This window comes from Bos javanicus, chromosome 11 (genome assembly GCF_032452875.1).
Source record: "Bos javanicus breed banteng chromosome 11, ARS-OSU_banteng_1.0, whole genome shotgun sequence".
Lineage (NCBI taxonomy): Eukaryota > Metazoa > Chordata > Mammalia > Artiodactyla > Bovidae > Bos > Bos javanicus.
Window position 1 is genome coordinate 69,680,044 of NC_083878.1, and position 14,558 is coordinate 69,694,601.

Genomic DNA, 14,558 nt, shown 5'->3' on the forward strand with positions numbered 1-14,558 from the left:
TTCAAATCCTGGAAGATGATGCTGTGAAAGTGCTGCACTCAATATGCCAGCAAATTTGGAAAACTCAGCAGTGGCCACAGGACTGGAAAAGGGCAGTTTTCTTTTTTTTTTTTTTTAAGATCACCTGGTTTATTGAGAAAAGTTCATAATAAAACTGCAACTGCTATTTTTACAACTTACAAAATAATTTGATATATAAAATGAATTGGTTTTCATTATGTAAGTACTAATAGTAAAAAAATAATAATATTCCATGTGATATATCATATTTGCAAGTCAGAGAAATCCCACATTCCTGAATTATCCTGTTAAACGTTTTACATCAGATATTTTTAATCTGTTTACCAAGGGAAACCAGGTTTTTAACCATATTTAAGTTTTTGCTTACAGTTGCAATCTATCAGAAGCTGTGTCTACATGATTAGAACCCGATCAAGCCAAAGATGAAAAATTCAAGCCAAGGCTGTTTAATGTTACTTTTGTGATAGGAATGGCCCTCCTAATGCTTTACTGAACAACCTACTACTTAAAGGTCATAATGAATTAGACCAGTCCATTTTTTCATCCAGTCTACTCTGGTCTAGAGCATATAGACACCAAAAGCACAGAATTACTAGTAGCTTTCTACCACACCCCCACCCTATGAACCACTTTAAAAGAGAAAATTTCATCTTAAGATTTCACTGCTTAAGGAGGCCATACTACTGCAACAGGTTTTGGCCATGAAAGAATACTTTCCTAGATGTCATATTAAGTTAATGGAAAGCTTAGCCCCAAATCAATTATTCATGATATTCATTAGAAATTCTCACAAATGACATGCATTTAGGAGCCAATTTTGCTTCTCTGAATAGCCAAAGGCTTGAAAAACTTTAGAATATTTAGTCACTGACGATTTTTACCAGTATCTTCTTCTCCTCAGTCCTTAATAGACCCAATCCATTCCATCTGGGAAAAACAGAAACCTAACCAGATTTACTCAAATCTTTGAAGCCTTCTCATTTTTACCTTATAAATTATGTGGTTACTTTCATACTCATATTCTTTTACAAATGCAATATCAATGGTATTGCTAGATATAAGGAAACATTGGCATATTAGTATTGAGTTGGCCAAAAAGTGAGTTCAGGTTTTCCCATCAGTCTTATGGGCAAGCCTGAATGAACCTTCTAGCCAACTTAATAATCAGGTAATTAATTAAAAGAAGTAAGTTTTACTTAACACTACAAAACATATATAAAAGATGAATATGAAACTATAACACCATTTAAGAAACACTTTCCCAAGATTATTTTAGCATTTTTACCATAGTTTAATGATATGAACATTGTCCCCAAAACAGGTTCAAAGTATTCCGGGGGAAAACAGTTTCTTTCTCTGGAATCTATCTCAGCAGCAGTGATGTTCTTCTGCTCATTCCCCACCTTAGGCAGATGTGTAGAAGTACCTGGGCTTGGCATTGCCCAGCAGGTCATCTTCATAGTTAGGCAACAGAAGAAGAAGGCACAGCCGATCAGGATAATAGTGGCTGAGCCATAGGCCCAGTTATAGATGTAAGTGACAGCAGGGTTGAGGTGAAGGTTAAAGGTCTGAGTGTACTTCACAGGGTAAATTACCAGGGAGATGATCTGGAACACAGCAGCCAGGGCCAGGAGGCCTCCGATCACTCTCAGGAAGACAAGCATTTGGGGTCCACAGAGGGCAAAGAAGGAGAGGATGAAGCAGATCACCAGGATGATGAAACCGCAGAGCAGCATAGCTGCCCTTCCCCAAGCATACGTCATGAGGCTGTCGCAGCTAGTAAACAATGCCACCACAGCGAGGACGTCTGGCTGTCATCGCTCGACTCGATGATGTCAAAGACGATGGCGCTAAGCAGTAGCAGCGGCAGGATCCACCTTCAGCGCAGCATCTTCGGACACCGGCGGAGACTACTGGAAAAGGGCAGTTTTCATTCCAGTCCCAAAGAAAGGCAATGCCAAAGAATGCTCAAACTACCGCACAATTGCACTCATCTCACATGCTAGTAAAGTAATGCTTAAAATTCTCCAAGCCAGGCTTCAGCAATACGTGAACCGTGAACTTCCTGATGTTCAAGCTGGTTTTAGAAAAGGCAGAGGAACCAGAGATCAAATTGCCAACATCCGCTGGATCATGGAAAAAGCAAGAGAGTTCCAGAAAAACATCTATTTCTGCTTTATTGACTATGCCAAAGCCTTTGACTGTGTGGATCACAGTAAACTGTGGAAAATTCTGAAAGAGATGGGAATACCAGACCACCTGATCTGCCTCTTGAGAAATTTGTATGCAGGTCAGGAAGCAACAGTTAGAACTGAACATGGAACAACAGACTGGTTCCAAATAGGAAAAGGAGTTCATCAAGGCTGTATATTGTCACCCTGTTTATTTAACTTCTATGCATAGTACATCATGGGAAACGCTGGGCTGGAAGAAGCACAAGCTGGAATCAAGATTGCCGGGAGAAATATCAATCACCTCAGATATGCAGATGACACCACCCTTATGGCAGAAAGTGAAGAGGAACTAAAAAGCCTCTTGATGAAGGTGAAAGTGGAGAGTGAAAAGTTGACTTAAAGCTCAACATTCAGAAAATGAAGATCATGGCATCTGGTCCCATCACTTCATAGCAAATAGATGGGGAAACAGTGGAAACAGTGTCAGACTTTATTTTGGGGGGCTCCAAAATCACTGCAGATGGTGACTGCAGCCATGAAATTAAAATACGCTTACTCCTTGGAAGGAAAGTTATGACCAACCTAGAAAGCATATTCAAAAGCAGAGACATTACTTTGCCAACAAAGGTTCGTCTAGTCAAGGCTATGGTTTTCCCAGTGGTCATGTATGGATGTGAGAGTTGGACTGTGAAGAAGGCTGAGCGCAGAACAATTGATGCTTTTGAACTGTGGTGTTGGAGAAGACTCTTGAGAGTCCCTTGGACTGCAAGGAGATCCAACCAGTCCATTCTAAAGGAGATCAGCCCTGGGATTTCTTTGGAAGGAATGATGCTAAAGCTGAAACTCCAGTACTTTGGCCACCTCATGCGAACAGTTGAGTCATTGGAAAAGACTCTGACGCTGGGAGGGATTGGGGGCAAGAGGAGAAGGGGATGACAGAGGATGAGTTGGCTGGATGGCATCACTGACTCGATGGACGTGAGTCTGAGTGAACTCCAGGAGTTGGTGATGGACATCGAGGCCTGGCGTGCTGCGATTCATGGGGTCGCAAAGAGTCGGACACGACTGTGCGACTGATCTGATCTGATCTGATCTGATTATTTTGTTAAATGTTTAGTGAGCATCTCCTAAGAGCCCAGAAGTTGGGTTCTGAGGTAAAAGTATACCCTGTATTCAGGTTGAAACAACTTTACTGTCACTGCTTTAATAATTGGTTTGGTTTTTAATTAGAGATAAACCATAACAGGAACTGTAACCCACAACTCTGGAATACGAACACTTGATGTCACTTGACTTTTCACAGGTGTGCCTTCACCCCACCTGGCTAGGTTATCAGTCTTTGTTCTGTGATTGACGGCAGGGTAGTCAGAACAACAGCTCCTCATTTTGACCACTTGCTATCATGTTGGCAATTGGAATCTTTAGAGATCAATTTATTTCACAGTGTTTCTCAAATAGGAAAATTCATAGCCTCTTGAGAATACATCTGCACATTTACAGTTTGAGAGATCCTTCACTAAAAGTTAAGCACTTGTAGTTCTGGGTAATCACGTGGTGTCAGTATGTCAACACCCAGTTATGACACTAACATTGAAATCTCATATTCAGTTATCAGTGGCCATCCATGAGATACAGAATAAACTTAGATTGATTTGTAAAGGTTATCATAAAAAATGGAAATAGAAAAACAATTCTTAGAGCTTTGAATTCCTGAGGCTGTCTCTACAAGCCCCAGTTTGAGAAACTGTTACACTTTGTTAATGAAAAGCCATGAACTTCCATGTTGATTGAAATTATAGATAAACTTCCATGTTGATTGGAATTATAAATATATATAAATAAATTATAGATATAATTTTGCACCTTGATATCATCAAAGTACATCTACTATCTGGTTGTGTTTAAGTTTCGTTCTTATAACCCTTTTTTTAAAAAAAAATATTGGCATATAGTTGATTTACAATGTTGTGTTAGTTTTACGTGCATAGCAAAGTGATTCAGTTATACGTATGTTCATTCTTTTTCAGATTCTTTACCTATATAGATTATTACAGAATAGTGAGTAGAATTCCCTGTGCTATTTAATAACACGTTGACTCCAGGGGAAACTGCTCAGTGCAGAGGGTGGATGACTCAGGGTTGCAAATTTTTCCTGGATAATCTATGAGTAATCAGTAGCAAACTAAGTCAAGAGACCTGTCATTGGATCCCCAGCAGATATTATTTTAAATTTCCATTGAAGAACTGGGAGATGATATGTTTTCCTAGTCTGGTTACTTGTTAAAGTAGATGTTTCAGGTTTTGCTCTGTTTGTTATTTCTCTGACCATCAGCCCCAATGGATTAAATAACTCACTGTGCCAGTTTGACCTATGTTTGTTCTAACATATGGAACAGAGTTAATGAGCTTGTTATGATTACCAGCAGGATCCGACCCAGAGGGTAATGGAATTTCTGAACGGAACAGAAAAGAACCAGCATTGATTAACTGATAGTTGCAGCAGCCTCCTATCTTGTTTCCCTGTCATCACTCTTCGTCTGCTCCAATCCATTTTCCTCACAGCTCACCTATGTGTGTCAGGTTCCCTAGAAGCAAAGCCTGAGCTGGGGTTTGGGAATGGCAGTGTATGAGCTTTATTGAGAGAATGCTCTCTTGAGAAGGAGAATAAGGGAAGCAGGACATAGGAGGAGGAAAAAATGTAAGGATATGGTCTCAGCTAGAGCTCTGCTTCAGCTTGATCCTGTGGGATGTTCTGGAGTAGAAATGGCACCACAGAGGTGGTCCTGTCTTGAGGCAAAGGGGCCATTCCTTTGCACCCCATGTCAACCATTCTGTGGCTAGTGGAGACGGGCCAAGGACAGTTCTTCAAAGAGGAGGGGCAGCTGTGAGCATTAGCAGCCAGTACTCACAACAGTGGGACATGGGTGATGTGCTAGAAAAGATGATCTGGCTGGGCAGGAGCTGGGCACATGATACTAGGTAATCTTAAAATGCAGATTTGATGCTGATAGCTGGTAAATTGACTTGCTTAGGAGCACACATGTAGTGCTTTGCAGATACAGCCTGCATTCCTTAAAGTTTAACCTAGCTTCTGTGGTATTTAGTGATTTTCCCAAGGCCCTGTAGCTTGTAGTTAAAATGCTTCATTTGAGATTGTTTCTTGGAATGGAGCTATAGCAACAACAAAAGCAACCCCTCCACCCCTCAAATATTTCTTATAATTAAAACAGGCTTGGTGGTGAGACACTCTGGGACTGGACTGGCCCTACTGGAACTGACTAGTTACAGCATAGTCTAGGGAGGAGAGTAGCCTGTAACATCCAAAAGACTCTAATCCAGTGAGTTGGACAGCACTGGGGTCTCTATAAAATGGCATTCTTAGTCAGGTGGGTGACAGAGAAATTCTGAAATGGGACATGAAGGGCCCAAGCATCCCCCCAAACCTGTGTCAACATAACTATCCTGTCCCCGGAGGGTGATATGCCCTTGTCTTTGTCAGGGTTAGCTTGGGGACTGTGTGGGGATGATCCTTAAAGACTTTGTTGAACAGGGGCTAACAAAGGGAAGAACAATTCTTAGAGCTTTGAATTCCTGAGGCTGTCTCTACAAGCCCCAGTTTGAGAAACTGTTACACTTTGTTAATGAAAAGCCATGAACTTCCATGTTGATTGGAATTATAGATAAACCCATGACCAGTCTGCTTTTGCACCTTGATATCATCAAAGTAGATCTGCTATCTGGTTGTGTTAAGTTTCATTCTTGTAACCCTTTTTTCTTGTAAGGCACGGGCTAACAAGAACTCTACTTTGATTCAGATCTTTAGTAAAATAAAGAATTCTTAAATTTCCAATTTAAGAAGCTCAAATGAGAAGCTGGGTCCCAGAGGTAACTGTATTATTTTGTTACAAATTAGTTGCTTCATTTTGGTGAGAATTAAGCTTTTCCCTGAAGTCAGTGGATGGCTTGATGATCTTCATAGCAATTAAAGATGCAGTTTGGAAGCTGGTGCCATATGAAAGGAGCTTTCCCTGTGGTCTATATCCCGTGTGCTCTATTGACTGGCAAATATGACACAGAATTTCAAGCATAATGGCAAATATGACACACAGAATTTCAAGCATAATGATTGCTTATCCAACTAGATCAAATCATATTTCTGAAAGCTGTTTTTTTTTTTTTTTTTGAGCTAATACATTTGTTTCTGACTCATTCTGATTAGTGGGGCATTGAATTGTAAGGAACAGATTGGAAATTATTTTATTGATTTTTTATATTTTTCATTTACCAAAGATGAGAGTGAATTTCTCTTGCCTCAGTGTTATTCAGCTATGAGTAAAGCAAAGGATGTTAGGAGGTTTGGGTACAGTCAGTTTGGAACCATTACAGCCTGACTTAGCTGCCCTGGCACATAAACACTCAGGGAAGTGCATTGTGGAGCAAAAGAGAACTTCACTCTGCTGTCTAAAGGGCAAAGTCAACTTTGCTTAATGGCCCTGGCTGCAGTAGCCATTGGGAGAGCTCAGTGACTTGTGTAAGCAGTGCTCAGCAGAGGTCTCAGAGCTTTGCCAAGCCCTTGAGATCATAACGTGGGAGAGCAAAGGCCATTCTCTTGGCTCAGACTCTTTGGGAATTGTCTGATTCAGGTTATTCCTTTCTGCCCTGGCCTCCAGTCTTTTATCAGGAGGGAGAATGAGAAGAATTTATTTCTGTTGGATCCAGGAGAAAGAGTTTTTTTTCACTATTTACAAGAAGGAGGCGTTGGGTGAGGAACAGGAAAACATTATTTTCTTTCAGTTTTTTCTTTCTCAAGGACTCTGCATTTCCACTTCTAAATTGTTTAAACAATTAACAATAAAAAATCATGTTTAGGATGTCTTTAGAATGTCCTCTGTTTTTTCTTCTCTTAAATGATTTCTAAAGTTAGGCAAAGTGAAAATTTTTATGTGTACTATTAGCAAACAGTAATGACTTACTTACATCAGTTCAGCTCAGTTTAGTCGCTCAGTTGTGTCTGACTCTTGCGACCCCATGGACTGCAGCACGCCAGGCTTCCCTGTCCATCACCAACTCCCAGAACCTGCTCAAACTCATGTCCATTGAGTCGGTGATGCCATCCAACCGTCTCATCCTCTGTCATCCCCTTCTCCTCCTGCCTTCAATCTTGCCCAAAATCAGGGTCTTCCAGTGAGTCAGTTCTTTGCATCAGGTGGCCAAACTTTTAAACCTTCAGCTTCAGCATCAGTCCTTTAAGTGAATATTCAGGACTGATTTTCTTTAGGATGGACTGGTTGGATCTGCTTGCAGTCAAGGGACTCTAAAGAGTCTTCTCCAACACCACAGTTCAAAAGCATCAGTTCTTAAGCACTCAGCTTTCCTTATGGTCCAGCTCTCACATCCATACATGACTACTGGAAAAACCATAGCTTTGACTAGATAGACCTTTGTTGGCAAAGGAATGTCTCTGCTTATTAATATGCTATCTAGGTTGGTCATAGCTTTTCTTCCAAGGAGCAAGAATCTTTTGATTTCATGGCTGCAGTCACCATCCACAGCAATTTTGGAGCCCAAGAAAATAAAGTTTGTTATAGTTTCCATTGTTTCCCCATCTGTTTGTCTTGAAGTGATGGGACTGGATGCCATAATCTTAGTTTTTTGAATGTTGAGTTTTAAGCCAACTTTTTAACTCTCCTCTTTCACTTTCATCAAGAGGCTCCTCAGTTGCTCTTCTCTTTCTGCCATAAGGGTGGTGTCATCTGCTTATCTGAGGTTATTGATGTTTCTCAAGGCAGTCTTGATTCCAGCTTGTGCTTCATCCAGCCCAGCATTTCACATTATGTACTCTGCATATAAGTTAAATAAGCAGGGTGATAATATACAGCCTTGACGTACTTACTTACATAGCACTTTGCTACGTAGATGATGCTGTGAAAGTGATGCACTCAATATGCCAGCAAATTTAGAAAACTTAGCAGTGTCCACAGGACTGGAAAAGGTCAGTTTTCATTCCAGTCCCTAAGAAAGGCAATGCCAAAGAATGTTCAAACTACCGCACAATTGCACTCATTTCAAAATTCTCCAATCCAGGCTTCAACAATGTGTGAACTGTGAACTTCCAGATATTCAAGCTGGTTTTAGAAAAGGCAGAGGAACCAGAGATCAAATTGCCAATATCTGCTGGATCATCAGAAAAGCAAGAGAGTTCCAGAAAAACATCTATTTCTGCTTTATTAACTATGCCAAAGCATTTAACTGTGTTCAGTTCAGTTCAGTCACTTAGTCGTGTCTGACTCTTTGCAACCCCATGAACCGCAGCACGCCAGGCCTCCCTGTCCATCACCAACTCCCGGAGTTCACCCAAACCCATGTCCATTGAGTCGGTGATGCCATCCAACCATCTCATCCTCTGTCGTCCCCTTCTCCTCCTGCCCTCAATCTTTCCCAGCATCAGGGTCTTTTCAAACGATTCAGCTCTTCACATCAGGTAGCCAAAGTACTGGGTGGATCACAATAAACTGTGGAAAATTCTGAAAGAGATGGGAATACCAGACCACCTGACCTGCCTCTTGAGAAACCTGTATACAGGTCAGGAAGCAACAGTTAGAACTGGACATGGAACAACAGACTGGTTCCAGATAGGAAAAGGAGTACGTCAAGGCTGTATATTGTCACCCTGCTTATTTAACTTATATGCAGAGTACATCATGAGAAATGCTGGGCTGGATGAAGCACAAGCTGGAATCAAGATTGCCAGGAGAAATATCAATAACCTCAGATATGCAGATGATACCACCCTTATGGCAGAAAGTGAAGAAGAACTTAAGAGCCTCTTGATGAAAGAGGAGAGTGAAAAAGTTGGCTTAAAGCTCAACATTCAGAAAACTAAGATCATGGCATCTGGTCCCATCACTTTGTGGTAAATAGAAAATAGATGGGGAAACAGTGGAAACAGTGGCAGACTGCAGATGGTGACTGCAGCCAAGAAATTAAAAGACACTTACTCCTTGGAAGAAAAGCTGTGACCAACCTAGAGAGCATATTAAAAAGCAGAGACATTACTTTGCCAACAAAGGTCTGTCTAGTTAAGGCTACGGTTTTTCCAGTAGTCATGTATGGATCTGAGAGTTGGACTATAAGGAAAGCTAAGCGCTGAAGAATTGACATGTTTGAACTGTGGTGTTGGAGAAGGCTCTTGAGAGTCCCTTGGACTGCAAGGAGATCCAACCAGTCCATCCTAAAGGAGATCAGTCCTGAGTGTTCATTGGAAGCTGAAGCTCCAATACTTTGGCCACCTGATGCAAAGAGATGACTCCTTTGAAAACACCCTGATCCTGGGAAAGATTGAAGGTGGGAGGAAAAGGGGATGACAGAGGATGAGATGGTTGGATGGCATCACCAACTCAATGGACATGAGTTTGGGTAAATCCAGGAGTTGGTGATGGACAGGGAGGCCTGGCATGCTGCAGTCCATGGGGTTGCAAAGTTGGACACGACTGAGTGACTGAACTGAACTGAAGTAGCTTTACATGCATTACTTCATTTAATCCTCTAAAGAACTCTATGAATTAGGTTACTATAACCACCTCTAGTTTACATAGCCAGAAAGTGTTGAAGCTGGAGTTCTGACAGAGGCATATTACCTGAGACTTCAGGGCCTATGCTCTTTACCATAAAATGGTACCACAGTCTGTTTCACTGAAAGTGAAGACATAGCTAATCAGTGAGTCTGCTCTGGGGGCCTGGCTTCATGGTACAGTGACATCTGTCCATTCCAGCCAAGGTCTTATTGTGGGGATACCACAGTGATCAGAGTCAGGCAACCCCACAGAGGTGCTGCGAGTTCATTTCTGACTATTTATACTACCCCATATGACATGCCCCATTCATTGAGAACAGGTAGTAAAATACAATTCTTACACATATATTGGCCTGCAAAGAGCATTTCATCATCATGTTGGAAAGAAGACAATTCATCATGTTATTGAATGCAAGGGTTACCTCTTGCTTCATGTTGACCCAAACTGTGTGAATAGATTTTTAATATGTAGCTGCTAAGACCTCAGAGTTCTGGGGGTGGTAGAGACTCTGGAACTAGTGTTGGAAGATGTACGCAGCTTTGCATCCCCTGGGCACTCAGACTATGAGCACTATAAGAACAGTTCTTCAATGCTATAAACATATTAAGATGTTACCGACATACTCCGTTAAGATGAATCAGTATCCTATTAACTTGTGTTTGATGTGGCCTGTTAAGTTGATAAGCGCCACCCATGCCTCTCATATAGTTAGAGACATAAAGGTAATAAAGCAGTAGTTCTCAACCCTGGATGTACATTAGAGTTACTTGTAAAGCATAGCCATACATGGGCCCTACCTGAGACCAATTAAAGCCTCTCTGGGCATGAGGTCCAAGCATCAATATGTTTTCAAAGCTCTCCAAGTGATTCTAATGTATCCAGGGCTGAGAACCACTAGAGGAAAGTCAATGGTGAAACTGTCTTAATAAACTGTGTCCTGAGTAAACTATGATACATGTGGGAATCTGAGCATTAGTGTGCAATCAATTGACTAGCCAGGAAAAGGTCTCGGTGATGGCAGTGGAGTTGCCCCCAATGATAGCTTTGTGGAAGTGAGGTAAGGGAAGAGTAGGGTATGAGGGATAAAATGATTGTCTGGCAGACAGTGCTACAGCAGCTTTGAGCTCTGGTGGAGTAACTGCAGGAGATGGAGTCAGCTAGCTATAGTTCTAGCCAGGTGGTGCCATTGGTGGTATTATTGAGTGAAGATTTGGGGTGTAAGGGTGCAGGTACATAAGGGTGTAGCAGCTGTTGGAATTATGGCAGCCTTATGGAACAAGATTGCAGGCCTTGGAGCCATATAGGGCAGTAGCAGCAGCCTCAGACCAGAAACAGTGGACATGGATCTAGGGAGGATCAGGAAGCCCAGGCCTCACAGGTTTCCAGGCTGGTCAGACAGCTTCAAAGATTGCCGTCCTACTGGAATCCCTGTTGGATGCTGCCTTTTGACATTTAATGATATGGCTTACTTTAGAAAAGCATCTCTTAGGAACATTTAAAATTGTGCATGTACAAGTTTATACAGTGTTAGTGAAGTGAGGACATTGTAGAGAATGTTATATTAAAATTGTTTGTTTGCTTACTCTTCATTATTTATGTGCAACTCTGTGTTTGTCCCTCTCACCTCCCCATCCTCAACACGATTAACAGTACATTGTAATTAACCCAGAATTTAAGCCTACAAAGTGGCAGAGGTTTGGAGACTCCTAGAGGGAAAATAGGAAAAAAAGCCTCCATCTCAGAACCTAGACCTGTGTCTTATCAAAGTGAAAGTGAAGTAGCTTAGTCATATTCGACTCTTTGCGACCCTGTGGACTGTAGCCTGCCAGGCTCCTCCATCTGTGGGATTTTCCAGGCAAGAATACTGGAGTGGGTTGCCATTTTCCTCTCCATGGGATCTTCCCAACTGAGGGATCAAACCTGGGTCTGCTGCATTGCAGGCAGACTCTTTACTGTCTGAGCCACCAGGGGATCAAAAAAAAAAATTCTGAGCAGGAAGAGGAGGACTCCTGTGAGTGCAGACACTGGAAGAAAGAAGGTCTTCCCTAACCAGGAATTGAACCCAGACTGCCTCCTTCCTCCAACCAAAATGATGAGCCCAACTTTGACATATGGAAGAATTTCTGCAGTACAAATTATTCTGGAGGAGAAAAACAAAACCTGACTTGCAAATGCTGTCAAGGAAATAAGCAGAACAAAGAGTGTATTGGTGTGTGAGGGTTGTCTTGTGGCTATGAATGAGAGGGCCGTAGTGATGAGTGTGCCAGGAATTTCACCCATGTTCTCCACCTAGATGTTTTTCTATAGTGCTTTTATGATGCCAGTATTGTCACCTTGAAATCCTGAAGAAATCAAATATTCCAGGGAATGAAATTCCTACACTTCTGTCGTCATTGTACGTAGGATGATTTACCTTGGTCATGCAGTTCTAAGAGTTCTCTATTCTTGAATGCTACATTGAATAGCCTTAAAAGCATCCTTAGAAGGAATGTTTAAATTATGAAGACTGTCTCATATTTGCTGAAGGCTCTTCTTGAGTGAATGTCTTCACAGTCCTACTGAGTGGGAAATGGCATGGAGCAAAGGAGAAACAGTGATGCTTTTTCTCTTAGAACACTTATGCATATAGATGGACGACATGTGGGGAAAGGAATTATTGCTTTGCTGACAATACCCCACCTAGTCTGGTGCAAAAGCACCGAAACAGGAAACATATACAGCAGAACAATTTTGCTATGAAATAGAAGCAGAATAATGTAGTGGATAGCACATAAATTTTGAAGTCTGACAAAACTGACCTCCTTGTTTACTAGTTGGATGATTTTGGATGCAGTATTTAACCTCTTAAGGCCTGAGTTTCCTTAGCCGTAAAATGGAGGATAACAGAATCTACCTTATAAAGTTGTGGTTAGGATTAAGTGTAATAATGCATAGGAAAAGGCTTTAGCTCAGGGTGTGGTGCATGGTGAGCACTTGACACAGGTTAGTCAGGCCCTGGGATTTCTTTGGAAGGAATGATGCTAAAGCTGAAACTCCAGTACTCTGGCCACCTCATGCGAAGAGTTGACTCATTGGAAAAGACTCTGATGCTGGGAGGGATTGGGGGCAGGAGGAGAAGGGGACGACAGAGGATGAGATGGCTGGATGGCATTACTAACTCGATGGACGTGAGTCTGAGTGAACTCCGGGAGTTGGTGATGGACAGGAAGGCCTGGCGTGCTGCAATTCATGGGGTCGCAGAGAGTCGGACACGACTGAGTGACTGAACTGAACTGAAGATCTAAAAATAGTGAGCCTAGAGAATTTGCTTAATGAACCAATAACATAAGTACCATTGTGTCTATAGGTGGATGGGAGGTTATAATAGATAAATATTTTTGTGTGACTGCAACATGGTATTCATCTGATTTAAATATTTCTTTATGAAATGCAGTTGGGAATTCTCCAAGTGATGTATAGGTGCACAAAGAGCGATACAAACATGTAAAACTACTAGTTAACCACTTGAAGCTGTCTTCCTAAAGTAAGAGCAAAAACATTGGGTAAAATAGAAATTAAAAGTTCTTTTAAACAAACAAATAACTTAGTGGCTTCTTAGAAACATAATTTTAATTTTTGTCAAATTAATACATATATATAATTTTTTAAAAATCAACTAATACTGCAAAGTTTATGTTGAAAAACTGTAGTTCTTTGTTTACTCCACTCACCTTAGAGTTCTCACTGTTGGTAAAAACTTCCAATTCTTTAATTTGATTGTCTTCTATTTCTCTTCTGTTTCTATTAACATGCAGTTTATGGCTCTTAGTGTGTTCTCAGTTTTATCTATTTAAAGACACTGGTCGACTTGCTTTTCATCTTCAGAGAACTTTGTTGATGTTGTTTTCTTTGTCTTTGTGGGCCAGTGTCCTTTTTATTCCTTTAGTCCAGTGTCCTTTTATTCATTTTAGTGAGGTTTGAGATGAAATCAGAAATAAATGCTAGGACTCCATCTACCTGGAAAAATCATGCTCAAAATTCTCCAAGCGAGGCTTCATCAATATGTGAACCGAGAACTTCCAAATGTTCAAACTGGATTTAGAAAAGGCAGAGAAACCAGAGATAAAATTGCCAACATCCATTAGATCATAGAAAAAGCAAGAGAGTTCCAGAAAAACACCTACTTCTGATTTATTGACTACACCAAAGCCTTTGACTGTGTGGATCACAACAAACTGTGGAAAATTCTTCAAGAGATGGGAATACCAGACCACCTTACTGCCTCCTGAGAAACTTGTATGCAGGTCAAGAAGCAACAGTTAGAATGGACTGGTTCAAAACTGGGAAAGGAGTACATCAAGGCTGTATGTAGTCACCCTGCTTATTTAACTTCCGTGCAGAGTACATTATGCGAAATGCTGGGCTGCATGAAACACAGGCTGGAATAAAAATTGCCTTGAGAAATATCAATAACCTCAGATATGCCAGTGACACCACCCTTATGGCAGAAAGCGAAAAGGAACTGATGAACCTCTTGATGAAAGTGAAAGAGGAGAGTGAAAACTGGCTCAAAACTCAGCATTCAAAAAGCAAAGATCATGGCATCTGGTCCTATCACTTCATGGTAAATAGATGGGGAAACAGTGGAAACAGTGACAAACTTTATTTTTGGGGCTCCAAAATCACTGCAGATGGTGACTGCAGCCATGAAATCAAAAGACACTTGCTCCTTGGAAGAAAAGCTCTGACAAATCTAGACAGCATGTTGAAAAGCAGAGCCATTACTTTGCCGACAAGGTCCATCTAATCA

General features: G+C 41.2%; 1 pseudogene; it reads right to left on the reverse strand.

Moving 5' to 3' along the window:
• Nucleotides 1-1,288: 1,288 nt before the first annotated feature.
• On the reverse strand, nt 1,289-12,163 carry LOC133256596 (p53 apoptosis effector related to PMP-22-like; annotated as a pseudogene).
• Between the last annotated feature and the right edge of the window lie 2,395 nt (nt 12,164-14,558).